The sequence below is a fragment of the Meriones unguiculatus genome, chromosome 11, assembly GCF_030254825.1.
Source record: "Meriones unguiculatus strain TT.TT164.6M chromosome 11, Bangor_MerUng_6.1, whole genome shotgun sequence".
Taxonomy (NCBI): Eukaryota; Metazoa; Chordata; class Mammalia; order Rodentia; family Muridae; genus Meriones; species Meriones unguiculatus.
Genome location: NC_083359.1, coordinates 16,938,131 through 16,956,203, shown reverse-complemented (window position 1 = coordinate 16,956,203; position 18,073 = coordinate 16,938,131). Strand labels below are relative to the sequence as shown.

At 47.1% G+C, this 18,073-nt stretch overlaps 1 long non-coding RNA gene across 2 annotated transcripts; it reads right to left on the bottom strand.

Moving 5' to 3' along the window:
* Positions 1-518: 518 nt before the first annotated feature.
* LOC132646469 (uncharacterized) lies at positions 519-3,444 on the bottom strand. Of its 2 annotated transcripts, none has more exons than XR_009584761.1 (2): positions 3,184-3,444; positions 519-1,084 (listed from the first exon to the last, which is right to left on the bottom strand). It is a non-coding gene; the product is annotated as an uncharacterized LOC132646469 (long non-coding RNA). The 2 variants fall into 2 exon arrangements; XR_009584760.1 differs by lacking the exon at positions 3,184-3,444 and adding an exon at positions 1,908-2,736.
* Between the last annotated feature and the right edge of the window lie 14,629 nt (positions 3,445-18,073).

Genomic DNA, 18,073 nt, shown 5'->3' with positions numbered 1-18,073 from the left:
ACAGGTGGAGATCGGAGGACGGCATAGTGGCGTAAGTTCCCTCCCTCCATCTTTACCTGGGTTCAGGGATCAAACTCAGGTCATCAATCTCACATGATGAGCGTTTTGTTTTTACCTCCTAAGCCATCTCTCTGCTCAATTCTGTGGATGCTTGCCTGTTTGGATCAGGATCTGGGAGAGATAGCCCAGTTAGTAAAGTATTTGTTCCATAGCATGAGGACCTGAGTTTGATCCCTAGAGTCCCAGTGAGAGATGCTGTATCTCTCACAACAACAAGATGGGGCCAGAGAGATGGCTCAGTGGGTAAAGGAGCCTGCCAAGTCTGATGAACTGAGTTAGATCCTTGGGACCCATCTGGGACCCATATAGTGGAAGGAAAGCCCCTCCTTCCCTCAGGTCATCCTCCACCCCCCACCCCACACGATTAGAGTGTCGATGCTTTACACGGAAACTGTTAAAAATAGGACAGCAGAGAGGAAACCACTCCCAATTAGCCAGAAATGCTCTAGACGCGCAGCTTGAAATAACGTCAGTTTATTGAGATGGTACATCAAAAAGTCTTTTGTAAAACAGTGATAAGAGAAAAAAAATGTATGTTCGAAGGCCGCTGTTTTCAGGAGGTGATGTCAACCGGCAGTACATTAAAAGTCAGTCTGGTGCGGCGCTGGATGTGCTCAGGGGACAGCAGTCTGTTACAGGACTGCTCTCCGGAAGCCACTCTTGTGAAAGCGCATGCGCCCACGCCGCGTGTCTCAGGAGCGCTCTGTGCTGCGGCCTCAGCTTCAGTGTTTGACGAGACACATTGCTGACACGTGGCTGATGCTATTACGTCATCCATCGTGGCTTTGGCGCTGCTGGCTTCCGGCCTTAGGCTTCCGCTACCGGCGATCGCTCAGCCACCTGGTTTGAAAGCTGTGGCTGCCGGTGATGGCAAGGCAGGTGTGGATTCACGAGGACAGTTTTCGGCCTCTATAGCCGTCTCTCTTGGTGCCCGTTCTTCTTGGCCGATGAGTGTACACGGCCATCTCTACCTATTGAACTAGTTTGTGCAGGTTTCCCGATTCTCCTGTTGATCAGAATGTATCTGAAGCCAGAAATAGAAACAGAGGAACAAGCACGTGCTCTAACGGAAAATGCATAACGAACAGGGACCTTTTACAAATTGTATGGAAGACGAGCAGGTGCACCTCCACGCCCAGGGTGGCTACATACTTCTTGACTAGCTCATCAAGTGGTGCCTCATGAACTTTGTCTTCCCAAGGCTGCCTCTGTTCAGCAGGCTGAGCTTAAACAGAACCTTCAGCGGTCCCCGCACAGCCATTGTGGCAATCCTCTAAAAACCTTTTAAAAAAAGGTTTGGTGCTAAAAGTATTTCAGATTTCAGAGTTTGTTGTTTGTTTGTTTTTGGAATATTTGTATAGGTTCTTCCAGAACATAAGTATTGACACTAAAAGGTCCTGATTTTGGAACATTTGGAATGCAAAAGCCTGGAACTGGCCTGTCAGCTCGTGGGAACCAGGTTCAGTAAATTATCTACATGCATATATTAGAAGATAGTACTTCTTAAAAAGAAAGCACAGAGTAATATACACCCACATGAAAGGACGCAATTCTGGGACTATGTTATGCTTTAGAAAGTTATACCTAAGACATAATTTTGATTGTTCAGAGTATATTTATGCTACACAAAGCATGTCTGAATCTCTGGAAGCTCAAGATCAAGCTTGTTGTGTGGCAATATTCAAGAAAGACCGTGGAAGTTCTAAAGGGTAGTTGGTTAAGACTAAGGAAGTCAACAACTCAAGAGTATCAGGAAGTCCCTAAAACTGACCAGATACACAAGTCCTTTATTTACCAGGGTTATGGAAGCAGTAAGGGCTGTCAAGGAGACAGTCTAACTGAGGTACCTTGAAGGGATTCTGGGACCGGTTGAGCCACCTGCAAGCTGTGCAGAGATCTTCAGGCTTTCAGCGTTCACAGTCTGTCTCCAGTGTGTTGGGGGTGGAGCTTTTTAGTAATGCAGCTGCTTTTGAATCATCCTTCCTCCTCTAAGTAACCCCTCATCCACACTCCTGTTAGCAACTCCAATAAAATCATGGCTCACCAAGACTGCACTTTGGTTACATTGGTGTAAAAGTAACTTTTATTTGCCTGATTAACCAAGGCCTATTCTTGGAAGCTTCTAGGCCTGGAAACTTACTGCTGAATAAGCTCACCCTTTCTTGTTCTTTTTGAGCTCTGGATGACTGGTTCAACTTAAGCTCTTTTGGCTCAAACTCCTCTCCTAGCTGAGTGATTCAAACTGGCTTTTCTTGCCTTCTGGCATTACTCGCCTTCTGACTGAATAGCTCAGCTTGGCTTCATACTAAGCTTGGCAATATGTTTTAATCTTTTGATTCCTTCTTGTTCTCTGGCTCGTTCTGTCTTCACCAGTATCTACTTTTTTCTTTCTTTCACCTCTCTCTGTAAACTACCTCCTCCCTCTCTCATTCTCTGTGCTGCTCCCTTAAGTAGCTTCCCTTTCCTCTCTCTCCTTGTGAGAGTTGGGCATGTCCTATCCTGTCAAATCTTTCTCTCATTTGTTACTTTGTCTGTCACTCAATTAGACATCACTTTCAAACTTTCTTCCATTAACCAATTTTACCTTCATTGTTTGGGATTAAAGCTTGAAGTACCACGCCTAGATCTAAACTTTTCTTTACCTGAAACTTGCTCTACGCCAGGCTGGCCTTGAGCTCCGAGATCTGCTTGCCTCTGTCCCTTGGGTTTAAAGGCATGTGCCATCACCACCCAGCATATCTGCATTCCAGCCAGTCACACAAACATGGAAGGTCTTTGGACGCGATCTCTTGCCAGAGCAGCCATGATCTGAATTAAAAATTCTCTACACTTTGGTCTGCTGTGGCTCTCCTTTCTGAGGTGAGTAGAAGTGTGTTGGGTATCCCCAGGGACAGTCTCTCATTCTACACAGCCCACCTGGCATCCTCAGGTGATAACCAACAAAGACCCTGTCCCAAATTAGGTGTCAGGGAAGGACTGACCCCAGAGACTGTCCCCTGACCTTTACATCCATGCACAAGCATGTGCATGTGGTCTTCTGCATCCACAGACATAAATGCACAGACACACACAAGAACCATGCAAAACCAGACAAACTTAAAGGCAGAGAAGACTGCTCCTCACCCAGGTAAACCAAGTAGGGAGCCATGATACTGCTCACCCAAGGGGTCATGGCGGTGATGCCCACAGCCGTGCTGCTGACCAGGGCTGGGTAGAGCTCTGCAGTTAGGATGTACAGCACGGAGAAGGCAGAGGTCACTCCAAATTGCCCCAGCATCACCAGGCCAATGGACACGGAGTTATAGATAACCTGGCGAAGGGCTTCATTTCACACAGGGTGCTTCTAGAATCAACACTGAATGTCTTGTCCTTTTGGCTGCCATGTGGCGGGTCACACGGGAAGTACTGCCAGACAGGACTCTGCCCTCAAATGTCTTAATCACAGGTGGTAGAAGAGTGAAGGTGATGGGTGGTGGCCTGGACTCTGAGCCCCTCTGACTTTGGATTATTAATGTACCCCGTGACCTCTGTCCACATGCCTTTTATTTGCTAGAGCAGCTTCAGGGCAAGTTGTTAGATGTTAATACAGTCAAGCTTAATCTTTAAAGAGAGAAGCCAGTCCTTTCCTTCCTGGTTTTTATTTCCTGAGAAGGAAGGAGAGGAGGACCTCCCCTATCAGTGGACTTGGGGAGGGGCATTCGTGAAGAAGGGAGAGGGAAGGTGGGATTAGAAGGGGAGGAGGGGGGTTTATGGGTGGATACAAAGTGAATAAAGTGTAATTAATAAAAATTAAAAAAAAATTACAATTCTGGTGGGCTCAGCGGTACATGCTTTTTAAAATATGTTTCTATTTGTGTGTGTTGTTCATGTGTATATGCTGTTTGCATGCTTTTGCATGTGTGTAGTCAGGAAAGGCTAGACCCTCAGGTGAACCATTGTGCCTGCCCAGTGTTTATGTGGTTCAGAGATCTGAACTCTGTTCCTCATGCACTTTGACCCCTGAGCCAACCCTGCAGCTCCTGGTGCATGCTAGTGATCTCAGATATTAATATGTCACTGACTGAGGCAGGCGAATTACAGATTACAGGCTAGCCTAGGCTATGTAATGAATTGAAAGTCAGGTGGGGTCACTCAGCAAGACCTTGCCACTATATAAAAATAAACAAAGGCCTGGGGATATGGCTCCATGGAAAGAGTGCTTGGCTACTGCAAGAGCCTGAGTTTCAAACTGCAGGAGTTGAAGAGTTAAAGAGAGACAAAAGAAAGTGTTCTCTGCGTATTACAACGTATCAATGATGTATCAGCGTGTATTTTAAACAACAGGAGAAAGACAGACCAGAAAAGGTAACTGTGTCCCTCTTTGTGTTATTTTTGGCTTTTGTGTTATTCTGCTCATTTCACGAGGGTTCTGGAGGTCACACTCAGGCTCTTACTACTGGCAAAGTGCAACCATATTTACAAGACTGAGCTGTCACCGCAGCCTCCTAGTTCAAATCTCTGGGCAAGTTACAAGAAAGTCGGTAAGTTGTGCTTGAGGCCAGGTCCAGACCATGAGAAATGACCTCAAGTGTGGGTGTTTGACAGGTCTACTGCGTAAACACTCAAAACATCAGCGTGGTCCCTAAAAGAACCATGGCTACCGGACTGTATGTGCCTGGAGGAAAGAGCGTGTCCATTCAGTGCATCCATTCCCGCGTGGATGTGCTATACCCCAGCTGTCACCTGTTTATTGGGGACAAAGGATGCTCAGGACACCTGTTTCCCCAAGGTTGTCAAGTGGTCACAGCTGTGCCACCTGGGGAAGGTGTCTGCGGCTCCCAACAGCTGAGATCAGAACCCCAATCATTCTAGAGTGCTGTGCACACTTGTCTTTCTTTGAATGCTAAAACACATCTAAAAGAACTAGTTTATTTAACTTACAGATTAACTTATAAATAAAAACTTCTATTGTTTTGTTAACTTGTATTTTGTTTAAATCCGTGGGTGGGTACGAATGCAGATACAGTGGCGGTGCCTGTGGGGGATCAGGAGGAAGCAGGCAGGCTGCTCTTCATCTCTCACCTTATCTGAGACAGAATCTTTTATTCAGCCCTGCACACAGCAGGCCCGGTAGCCCATGGGTTTCTGTGGATTCTCCTGTCACTGCCTTCTACCTTGCTCTAGGCGTGTCCAGGTTGTAGACACGTGCCACTGTGTATGGCTTGATGTGGGCTCTGGGGACCTGATGTCAGGTTCTCACAGTTGCAGGGCAAGTAGATAATTGCACAAGTGAGGGCATGAGGGGATGGTGGTGGAGGAGTGTGTGCCCTTGCAAGCGTCACAGCCGGGCAGCAGGGAAACGGACCACAAGAGGCAAGAAGGGAACTTTGGTTCAGCTCAACTTAGTAAGTGCAGGTTCCGACTTCCAGAGGGTCTGACACCAGACCGTTTATTATCAGTCTATTTAAACACAGTACAGTTTGGACAAAAGTTTCCTGGTGTAATACAACCCCTGGTGCACACCGAGGCATAATTCCACAGAAACTCAGCTCAAAGTACATGAGACCATGGAGATGGACTCTGTAGCCCAAGCGCCTAGGAGCTGGTGTGGTCTCTGACCGAGACAGCACTCAGGTTGGCAGGCTAGAGAGTACACGTGACGGCTCTCGGAAGGACTGAAAAACAAAGCTGAAAATAGAGGGCTAGGGTAGGAGAGTCTGGGATAAACATTGTGGGGTGTTTGGGTGAGGTCCGGCTGTACAGATAGCAGAAGTCACGGTCATTAACAATATCCTCTCCCAGCTTTCTGGGTGGAAAACAGGGATCTCCTCCTTTGAGAAGGCAACTGTGTGTGAATAACATTACTGGTTTCCCTAGTGATCTGTGGGTGCAAGGACCTTTGTGCTCCCAACAGTTTATCCCCTGAGCTATCCCCCCTCAACTCCTAATTTGTGTTTTTCTGACTACCTTGGCCACTCTCCCGGCTCCACCTTGTTTCCTTTGTTAGGTTTTGCTTAGAAATGTCTGCTTTTTCTCTTCTTTTTTCCTTCCTTCCTTCCTTCCTTCCTTCCTTCCTTCCTTCCTTCTTTCCTTCCTTCCTTCCTTCCTTCCTTCCTTCCTTCCTTCTCTCTTCTCTCTCTCTTTGCCTTCCTTTCCCCCCTTTCTTCTCCCTCCTTTCCTTTTCCCCCCTCCCACAGTCCCTTCTTCAGGGCCTCATGTAGCTCAGGCTGGCCCCAATCTTGCTGTATAGTAAAGGATAACCTTGGACTGCTGGTCCCCTGCTTCCACATGGCTCCCTCCTTCCTTTCTGAAGGGTCTAGGTCGTCACTGGCCTCGGCTTGCACACATCTGACCAGCTCAGCACTGTGGAGATGGCTGCAGAGTGCCTGTATGACCTCTGTCCTCACTGCTGCCCCGGCCCCCTAACACATGTATGTGCTTACATCTGGGACCAATCACTGCCTAGCCTTTTAATGGAAACTTGGGGCATTTAAAAAAAATCCCCAAACACCTGCAGTGCTTTTGTATAGGCAGCTCTCCCATTCTCAGCCTGTGCTCCTTAGGGCCGTGTTTTCATATTGCCTTGATATTTGGTGTGACATCTCAAGCGGAGATGATTATTGCAGACACCGGTGGGGCCTGCTGAGGCTGCGCATGTAGATTTTCTTCAGATGGAATGGGTGGGGTGTTGCTGGAGTCCACCTCATTCCGAGCAGGCAGCAAGGCACTTTCTGAGGGTAGCCATTTCCCACCCCATCCAGCGGCTGATGCTTTTTGCAAGTCTAACCGTCAAAAACGAGCCGTCCAGGAAAGCGCCCTTTTGTTTTGTATTTTTATAGGGAAAAGGAAAGAGTGTTCATAAACCTCCAGTTCATTAGTTCACTGTGGCCTCTGGTTGCCCTTTGCCTGCGGCAGCCTTGTCCTTGGTACAATGTGCCCATTGCCAGGAGCGCTTGGACCAGTCCATGGGTGACAGAAGAGCTCTCTTAAGCAAGAACAAGGCAGCCTTTTGCAACAGGCTTTCCTTGAACTCCGTGGGCAGAGAACCAGAGGTCCCCACTGTGGTCCTCAGGCAGATTCCTCCTAACCCTTGTATGGACTCTGTGACTGCTGCCCCTGCATCTCTTTCTGCCTCTGAGATGGTAAGGTCTGACGTTGAGCATAACATTTTTCAGAAGTACAGAAACCTTAGGCCAAAGTGACAACTAGAACAAAGATCATTCTTCTGCAGAGGCACAAAATAACCTGTGTCTCAAGAGAATTCCTGGACACCAACTTCTTTTCAGATGAACCCGTTAGCTTAGGCACGGGTTTGTGGAAACCGACACGGGTGTGTCATGATGGTGATAACGACAGCGGCTTCACTTCCTGCAGGGCTCTGCTCTTGTAGGCCCAGACGCTTGTGTTGGCCAAGATCATCATCAACTTGACAGCACCTGGAGTTACCTGGGAGTCAACATGTCTGGGCGAGCTTGTAACGAGTTTGCAGGTTGAGTTAACCTGGGTGGGAAGGCACAGCCTAGCTGAACTGAGTAAAAGGAGAAGGGGGGGCTGAGCACCAGCCGTCATCACTCTCTGCTTCCTGCCATGGCTTCCCCCAAGGTGGGCTGGACCTGTGAGCCAGGGCAAACCCTTCCTACTTGAGTTAGTTTTGCCACGGCTTTTGTCACTGCAACAACAAAAAAAAGCAACTAACACGGAGTTTCTCCTGGGCACAGAGTTGTGTGGAGTGTGGCCTGCCCTTCTTTAGTGACCCTCACCCTGGGTTCCAGAGGAAACTTCCAGATAAATCAGCACATTATCTAGCTCTTACGAAGCTGTCTTTAAGCCAGGCACGGTGGTGCACGCCTGTGATCCCAGCACTCAGGGAGGCAGAGGCAGGCTGACCTTTGTGAGTTTGAGGCCAGCCTGGTTACAAAGAGTCCAGGACAGCCAACGCTACACAGAGAAACCCTGTCTTGAAAAAAAAAAAGTTGTCTTTACAGACCAGTAGATCAAGAGCCCTGGCTCCTCCTCCAGGAGACCTGTGTGCAGTTTTAGCACCCACATGGTGGCTAACAGCTGTCTGTAATTCCAGCTCCAGGGCATCCGAGGCCCTCTAACGGCTGTCCCACACACTGCCTGAACGTGGTACACAGACACACATGCAGACAAAACGCCCACATACATAAAAGTTAAGAAAAATTAAGGTATCTTTCCAACTCCAGTGAAATAAGAAATAAAGCAAAACAAGCCAGAAAAGGTAATTTTTTCCCCCCGAATACACACTCCACTTGAACCTTCATACACACTTTACTCTAAAATATTTCTGCTGGTAAAAACCACAGCAGCCTGGGAAGTAAAAGCAAGTAGAGTTTGGAGGAGGCCAGCTGAGCCAAGGGGACACTTGTCAGCTCCCGTGGCTGCGTGATAGCTGCAGAAAGCTGAAGGTCCTTCTAGTCCATTTCCTGGGCAGGTGTCACAGGCCAACAAAGAGGGCTAAACTGTGAATTCCACAAGTTGACCAAAACACCTTTATCAGCCCTAGTCATGTAAGCAGGTGGCAATTGACAGTTCAGTAAAATGGGTCATTCCTAGTAGACTGGATTTTGATAGACCAAAATAAAACCAGGATGAATCTGAGAGGTGGGGATGAATAACGGAGCCAGGAGTCTTCTTTCACCTCGTTTACATGTGGGAAAGTAAAGATGGGAAATTCTCAAAAGGAGACTGGGGTGGGAGGACCGTTTGGACCCAGGAGCCTGAGACCAGCTTAATCAACACAGTAGGCCCTCATCTAAAACAAAACTGGGACTAGAGTGTAGCTCAAGTGGTAGAGTTCTGGATGGCATGTATAAAACCTTGGGTTCCATCCCCAGCATTTCAAAAGGAGCAACATCAATAAAAACCCATGTACGATTTGGATATAATCTAGGTACATCCTTGTGTATACATATCTCTCTGGGTTACATACAGTAGTCAACACAACGTGTAACACTTCCTTTGGGGGCAGCTTGCTGGAGATGGGCGTTGGGGATGCCAGGCAAGCCTTCTGCCCCTGAGGTACCTACCATCAGCCCCTCAACACCTAATAAAACGTAAACACAGCATGAGTGCCTGTAGTGTATCGTTTGGGGGAATAACAGGAGAACCAGTCTGAGCATGCTCAGGACACTATTTTCTGGTTCTGGTCTTTGCAGCCGTACATATGGAATTTGCATGTGGAGCAGGCACGGTCTGTACTGTGCTGAACAGAGAAAAGAGAATTTCTAAAGAAAGGAAAGTGCCCCAACCTGAGGACAGAGTTAAAAACACAGCCCAGCAGCGCCAGCTCCACAGACAAGTAAACAGGCATGAAGCTGGCGTGGGAAGCATCTGGAAGGAGGCTGGAACTCCCGAGTAACAGGCTTGGCACAGTGCGTGTGCCCGCTCACTGAGGCTCAGAAAGTGCCGGGAGTTTGGAGACAGCAGGGCGGGCTGCAGCAGAGAGCATGTGGATGCAGCTGGGTGAGCAGTGGGCTTCTCCCTGGGGAGCCTGCCTGCCTCAGCAGAGGGCTGGCTGGGAATGGCGGCTGTACTCACCACCACAGGGGGGCACAGTTGTGGTGATTTATATGTTCATATATTTGAATACGTTGTCTCCAGTTGGTGGAACTGTTTGGGAAGATTTAGGAGGTTAAAGGTGTATGCAAAAGAGGATGGGCCTGAGCTTTCAAAAGGCTTGCATCATTCCTAATTTGCTCTCTGATTCCTGCTCATGGATCAAGATGAGAGCTCAGAGCGGTTCCTGCCACCTTGCCTGAGGTCCACCATGGACTGTAACCCTACGGAACTGTAAGTGTAGAAGGCATGAGGTACTTGTGCTCACACACAGACACTGGAGAAGCCAGGAATGTTAGTCCTGCTGATCATCAAACTGGCTAAAAGCCAAGCAGTTCTGTCTAAGGAGCAACAGGAGAGGGCCCAAGTCTGACAGAGGCGACAAGTTCTCTGTGCTCACCTGGAAAAAAGACCCATGGCAGAGAAGACTTCTGCTCACCCAGATCTCCTCATCTGCCCCATAGGCTCGTGATCCTAGGCAAAGCCTGGCTTCTCAGTGTCTCCCAAGAGCAAAAATTCTCACAGCCACATTAATCCTGGCTCTGGGGAGACCATGAGCAGCCCCAGGAGATCATGCCGTTGACTGGCTCCCTTCCCTTTGCATCAGAGCTTTGCCACTCAGTCCCAGGAAGCACTAGGCATGCTCTATGAGGAGGCAGCAGGACATGGACCTCAGTGCGGCTGATTGTAGCTCAGCAACAAGCCTGGGAAATGCACCTGCTGAGCTGGGCTAAGGAATGTCCCACATCACAATGGGGAGCGTGGGTTCCTCTATGCTAAGCCGCCTAGGACGGTCCATGCTGCTTGTCAACTCGATGGGATCTAGACTCACCTGGACACAGGCCTCTGGGTATGGTTGTGAGGGGTTCTAGATCGGGTTACCTGAGGAGGAAAGATCCATCCTAGATGTGGGTGGCACCGGGGTGCGGGATAGGGTGCTGGGCTGAGGAGAGTGAAAGTGTTCAGCGTTGCTTCTTGCTAGCTGAACTCCAGCGGAAGAAACAGAAGTGGGATGGGGTAAATAGGGAGGCGCCCATGCCACGGCGGTACCAAGCAGATTGCAAACCCGGCAGGTGGTGGAGCACCCAGGAGACAACAGGCTACAGAAGCCGCTCTCAGAGTGCGCCCTCTGCTGGAGGAGTGGAGAAACCTCATCCCACAGGCGTGGTCCCGCACTCTGAGATCAGATGCTCTCAGAAGTCCACTCAACTGCCGTCGGCAAGCTCCCCTTCCGTTATCTGGTGCAAGAAATTGTCCAGGACTTCAAAACAGATCTGGGCTTCCAGGGTGCAGCTATTCGAGCTCTGCAAGAGGAAAGTGAGGCCTGTCTGGTTGACCTTTTTGAAGGTACTAACCTGTGAGCTAGCCAGGCCAAACATGTAACAATCGTGCCAAAAGATACCCAGCTAGCATGTCGCATGCATGGACAATGTGCTTAAGGATCCATTGCGAGGGGGAACATTTCATTCTAAAAAAATTTTCTTAGCCTGGCGTGGTGGCGCACCTGTAAACCCGGCACTCAGGGAGGTAGAGGCAGGCAGATCACTATGAATTCGAGGCCAGTCTATAAAGCAAGTCCACCCTGTCTCAGTTCCATTAATTAATTAATTAATTTTTAGTTCTTCTTCCTGTTATCAGTATTTCTAAATGTTAGATTTTTTTTTTCCCCTCATGGGGTCAAAATCTACCTAAGTATATAACTGTGATTGAAAAAATAGGGGGCAGAAACCAGGCATTGGCAGTTTTCCCATTTTCATTTGTGTGAGACTTTTTAAAATAAATGTAAGATATAAAGCATTAATGCCAAAAAAATGCTTCAATGAACACATTTCAATAGTTAAAAACTTATAACAATTATAAACCTGTTAGAAATTTCTGGACAATACCATATTTGGATTTGAAAAAAAAAAGGTGAATTTCTTTTTTTTCTTCCTTCCTTCCTTCCTTCCTTCCTTCCTTCCTTCCTTCCTGTTTTTTTTTTTTTTTTTTTTAGGGTTTTCTTGTGTATTGGCTGTTCTGGAACTTCCTCTGTAGACCGGGTTGGTCTTGAACTCGCAGATCTGCCTGCCTCTCTCTCCTGAGTTCTGGGATTAAAGGCGTGCACCATGAATGCCCAGCAAAATAAGTTAATTTCTTATTGACAGGGAGAAAAAAAAGCAAGAGAAGAGCTGGGCCTAAGCATCCCTCCCTTTCTGCTTCCTGAGTGATGGCACAGTGTGATCAGGGGCCTCAAACTTCTGCTGCCATGACACAGAAATGAAATCTTTGTTTTTGAGCTGAGCCAGCCTGTGGCATTTGGTTATACCATTCTATTTAAATAGAACAGGGCAAAGGTATAGTTCAAGTTAAAAGCGTTGCTAATGCTGTTGCTTTGTTGGCCTGCCTTCTGGTAATCCGATAGAAAGGTGTTTAGGAAACCCACAACTCCAAGGGCTGGGAAGGTGGAGAGCTCTGAGGTGGAACAGTGTCCCAGGGGTATCTTGAGGCGCGGGAGCCCAGGAACCACACAGCTCTGAGAGAAGGCCTCCTCAACAGAGATACTACAGCTCCCAGGGAGGGTCGCCCCAACCCTGATGAACTGAGGGGCCCAGAAGCCTGGGCTCTGCTCCCTCTTCGCTTCTTCTTTCTTCTCTCACAGAGTGGGTCACAGCAGGCAGGAAGTCTCTTAAAAGGTTTATTGAAGTGATGGATCCAGGGAGAAGGCAGCAGAGAACTGGGGCAGACACAACCTTCATACAGGAATTCTTAGAGGGGGGGGCAGGGATTTCCAGAGTGTGGATTGGCGGGATTTCAAGTCCCTAAGCTTTGGGGACCTCAGGGATTGGTGGGCTTCCCTGTTCAGGGATTGCTCGGTTTTCTTGCTCAGGTGGACTTTAGTGGGAAGCTCAGGGGTTGGTCAGCCTTCCCGCTCAAAGATTGGTGGGGGTGTGTCCACACTTCTCACTTCAGGTTTCCAGAATCTGGGATGACACAACTGCAGACGACCGTCACGGAGGTCTGCGGTGGGGCAGGGGAGCTGGGCTGCTGGAGCTTCCTCAGGCAGAGGTCTGGCCTCTTCTGCTTGAGGGGTCAGACAGTCTACAAAGTGTCCAGAATTTAGAAAGTGTCCACGGCCCTCAGCGGGAAGGTTGTCGTCATCATGGACAGCTGCCATGGTGGCGGCAGTAGGCGCCGTGGGACAGGAAAAGGGTCCGGCTCCAACAGTAGTCAGCTGAAGCAGGCCCAGTCACCATGGACAGCTCCTGCTGAACCGTTGGCCAGAGCGGCCATTTGCTTCCTGCCTCTGCAAGGCCCAGGGTGGGAAGAACATGGCGGCTGCTCAAGGGCTACTGTGACCTCGGTGGGTCCCTCCACACCTTGGGGTGGGTTGGGACGGCGAGGCTTGACATTGCCTCAGCCTGGGGCGACCGCTGCAGCACCGCATAGAGATTGCTTGTCAGCCTTGGGGTGGGGGGTGGGGGGCGGTTTGCTGTGGGCTGCTGCTGAGGCAGCGGGCAGTGGCTCCATCGAGGTGACCGTCCCTGAGCTGAGGTGGCAGGCCACAATGGATCAATAGATTAGCCTGAGAGAGCCCCATGTAAGTTCAGTGTAAGAACTAAGGTCAATAAATAAATAAATAAATAAATAAATAATGGTGGCTGGCTAGCTGGTTGTCTCAGTGCCAGTCCTGATCATCTCGTCTGAGCTCCGAGCTGAATCCCAGGGACCCACAGGGTGGAAGGAGAAGATGAGCTTCCACATGTTACTCTGCCCTTCACACATGTGCTGTCGCTTGTGCTCACCGCCTCCCACATACAAAATAAACATTTTAAAAACTTAAAAATCACTTGGGGAACAACTGGGAAAGGCACCCAGTAATTCCCTCTGGCCTGCACATGCCCACACAGCTGTGCTCACGCTTACATACATCCTTGCATGTGTGAGCACACAGACACACACATAGACACACACATGAAACAAACATCTGAGGATGGACTGCCAGGCTCAGACCCCTTACTCCCTCCATCTGGACTGCTCTGGCTCCCTGTTGCCCCTCTCCCTTTGTGGGCCACCAGCCTTCTGCCTTCATAGGCCAGCTCAAGGACTTCATACCCTGTTGTCTCTCCCTCAGGACCTCCTGTCCCAAGCTCCTTGCTCCTGAGAATGTGTCTCAGCTGTTGTGTGGCTACTACTTCTTGGCTCCAGCTCTTGTGTTTGGCCACCTTCTGGCTCAGAACAGATTCCCACAGTGAGCTCCTGCCGTGAGGACTCAAGGCTCCCACAGCTGCAGTCCCGCCCACAACACACGTGTGTTCTCTTTCTTTTAATGGCATCGAGTTCAAACTCAAAATCTACCAAAACTTGTCTAACCAATCTACCTAGTTTGGTGGCTCTAGAAATCCAGTCTCTCCTCCTCACGCTGGTATGTCTGGGACAGACACCTGTTTTCTTTCTTCTAGCTGGAACTTACTAGAACCTTCTCTGTCTGAAATTTTTAGGGTATTTTCAGTAGGTGGTGAGAGTGTGTATTTTGTGTTACTAAAAACTAGGAACAAATTTGTGGTTGTTGTTTTTACCTTTTTTTTTTTAATATATCAGGCTTATTTTTTTTTTTTAATATATCAACTCAATACGTACCTATAAATGACCTTGAGTCCTGATGTTCCTGCCTTCACCTCCCCAGTGCTGGGGTTACAGTGAGCACCGCCACACTGAGTTTTATGCTGGGGACGGAACCTAGGAACTCATGCATGCTAGGCAAGCAGTCGACAACCATAATGGACCTCCAGCCCAGGAGGAATAAAAGATTCTTTCTGTCCTTTCTCTTACGCATCTAAAATACTATGCGTGGGTTAGGCTAAAGCTTGGTGCAGAACTTTTTCTTTCTTTCTTTCTTTCTTTCTTTCTTTCTCTTTCTTTCTTTCTTTCTTTCTTTCTTTCATTCTTTCTTTCTTTGCAGGGTTTCTCTATGTAGCCTTGGCTGTCCTGGAACTCACAGAGATCCATGTGCTGGGATTAAAGGTGTGCACCACCACTGGCTGCAGAGCACTTTCTTAATAAGCACAAGTGTCTGGATTTAGTTCCTGTGCTGGCTAGTTTTACGTCAACTTGACCCAAGCTGGAGTCACTAGAGAGGAAGGAGCCTCAACTGAGAGAATGCCTTAATAAGATCTGGCTGTAGGCAGGCCTACAGGGTATTTTCTTAATTAGTGATTGATGTGGGAGTGCCTAGCCCATTGGGGTTGTGGCCACTTCTGGGAGGGTAGTCCTGGATTCTATAAGAAAGCAGTCTGAGGAAGCCATGGAGAGCAAGCCAGTTAACAGCTCCCCTCCATGTTTTCTGCATTAGCTCTTGTGTCCAGGTTTTCCCCCTGTTTGAGTCCCTGTACGGACTTCCTTCAATAATGTACAGTGCTATGGAATTGGAAGCTCAATAAACTCCTTCCTCCCTAACTTGCTTTTGGTCATGGTGTTCCATTACAGTAATAGAAACCCTAAGAGAGTTCTTAACACTGCAAAATAGCAGCAGCAGCAGCAGCAGCAGCAGCAGCAGCAGCAGCAACAACAACAATGAGCTGGTGAGATGGTTCAGAGGGTAAAGGTGTCTACTGCCAAGCCTGACAACCTAAATTCAATCCCAGGGACTTATATGGTAGAAAATCAATGACTGTAAGTTGTCCTCTGACCTTCATATGTGTGCTGAATCATGTGAACACTCCCCCCAATATACATACAAAATTAAAGAGTCAAAAAAAAATTAAAGAGTCTATGCAGAAAAGAAGGAAGTGAAAAATACAACTGACATTTTAAAGGTTATAAAATTGTCACATAAATGACCAATGGTTTAGCATTAGGAGACTTACTACTTATGATCATCAATGTTGCTTGACAATTTGACTACATGGAATCAACTAAAACCTAAGGGCTATAAGGGCTTTTATTGGTTGGATTATTTGAGGAGGGAAAACACACTCTAAATCTGGGCCACATCTTCTGGTAGCAGCTCACATAGAAGAACATTGAAGAAGAAAGCTGGTTTTTTTTTTTTTTTTTTTGCCTGTTTTCAATGGGCTTTAGGTACCAACAAAAGGATTTCTTTTGCTTGATAAAGGCTACCTTCTACAAATCCACAGCTAACATCTTACTTAACAAAGAAACTGTGTTCTTAAGAAATGGCACCAGACAAGGCACCTGCTCTCCCTGTCATGTCATAGAATTACAGAGGCAGGAGAGACTACGAGGAGATAGAAAAGAAAACAACTGATATAAAAAGAGACAAAAGCTATCACTATTCATGACTGGCATGATCATTTACACAGGAGTCTCAAAATAATCAACAGAAATCAGAATGAATGTGTTCAGAAAGGTAGAAAGGTGTGAGACCAGACTAAAAACAATTGATTGCCTTTATTAACACTACAAGCTAGCAACTGAGTAAGCAAGAAAAAAAAACGTATAACCAACAATTGCTGATAAACTCCTTCCCTGGGGAAAACATAATTAAAAACGTAACCAACGTCTGTTCCTCCACCCAAAGTACCAAAGGCAAACCTAGGCATAATTCTGCTACAGTTCTCTCTGGGGAACCATGAATTTACTGGGCTTCCAGAGCATAGATGAAGGGGGGCTTACTTACTAGAGTGTTGGTGCTGTCTTCCCCACACAAAGGCCAGACTGGGAAGTCTTTACACATTAGGGATGATTGTAGAAGGAATCTCTTGTGTCTGTATATGGAAGCAACACATCATAAAAAGCTAATAGCCTATAGCTAAGGCAGGAAATAGAAGGTAGGACTTCTGACAGTCAGAAAGAATTCTGGGAGAGTGCCAGGCATGGGAGATATGCCTGGGAAGACACGAAAGAGGACAGATTCATGGTACCTGAGGAGAGGTAACCAGTCATGTGGCAGAATTTAGATTAGATAGTTTATTAAGTTATGAGCTAATCAGGGTATGAGCCTAGTTGCATGGCCAATGTATTTGTAAATATATTTTGAGTCTGAATCATTAGTCCAGGAGCTTGGGAATGGGAGGAGTCATTAGGTTTTCCAACAGCCATACAGATAGAGCCCAACTTCCTCTTATCTTCCTGGATTGTCTTCCTGCGTATGATAAATCTAGACTTTAAACTATCTTATGAATTGACCTGTAACATTGGCATGACACTCCTGAGAACCAATATCAGTTGTCTCTCTTATCCATTCATCTATTAGGGGCTGCTTATGCTTTTAATGGTCTAATTACTCTCTTACATCCAATATTTGCATTTTAAATGCCAAGAGCTCTATCAACACCTATCCGGAATGTGTCTCAAAATAATCAACAGAAATCAGAATGAATGTGTTCAGAAAGGTAGAAAGGTGTGAGACCAGACTAAAAACAATTGATTGCCTTTATTAACACTACAAGCTAGCAACTGAGTAAGCAAGAAAAAAAACGTATAACCAACAATTGCTGATAAACTTATCTGACAGACATTTCTGTGAAGCAGGAATATTGAAGTCAATCTCTATAAGAAGTCTGTGAAGACTTCCCCAAGGCCTTGTATTACCTTAGTAAATGAGGTGGATTTTTTCAGGATATTTTTCCTCAATCATATCCCAAACTCTTTTTTTTTTTAAATCACACATCTATTTTATTTTATTTTTTTTTAATTTTGTATCCCCCCATAAGCCCCTCCCTCCTCCCCTCCCCTTTCTGCATGCATGCCCCTCCCCATGTCCACTGATTGGGGAGGTCCTCCTCTCCTTCTTTCTGATCTTAGTCTATCAGTTCTCATCAGAAGTGGCTGCATTGTCAGGGTTCTAGGTTATCTCCATGAATAGTCCTTGGTTGGAGTATGAGTCTCTGGGAAGTTCCCTCATATCCCAAACTCTTAAAACTGCAGCCCAACATTGTTAAATTACGACATCATCAGACTAGATTTGTTCTTATAAGTCAGCATAATGCCCTTCACTGAGCAGTTGGTCTTTATCACCTCCCCATCCATCTATTTTTATGGCTTTGTCCCTCCAACACAATTGTTGCAATTGTTGACCAGCTTTCTAGTATAGCTGATACCAATCCCTTCTAATCTTGGGGAATAAATCTGTTTTGCATAGCCCAGTTACTTAATACTTGTTTAATGAATGCATTCCATACCATACAATAGACTCTTTAAATGCTTTAGATCTAGCACATCTATTGGATGTCCTCTCCTCATAAGCTTGACCACTATCGTTAGCAGGCATATGCTGCACAAAGACTGGGAAAGCTGAGCTTGCCTGCGTAATCCCTGGCAATTCCTCTGGTGGTATACTTGGCTCAACACTGATCATTCTGCCCTGTACAGTGACCTGCTCTTCCCAGCATCTTGCCTCATGCAGGTGTTCTTGGCACCTAGCTACTGGGCAAAAAAAAACAAAAACAAAAACAAAAAAACTGCCCTTGCCTTCACTGCTGAGAGCCTGCTTTTCAAACTGTGGACAAGCAGGACA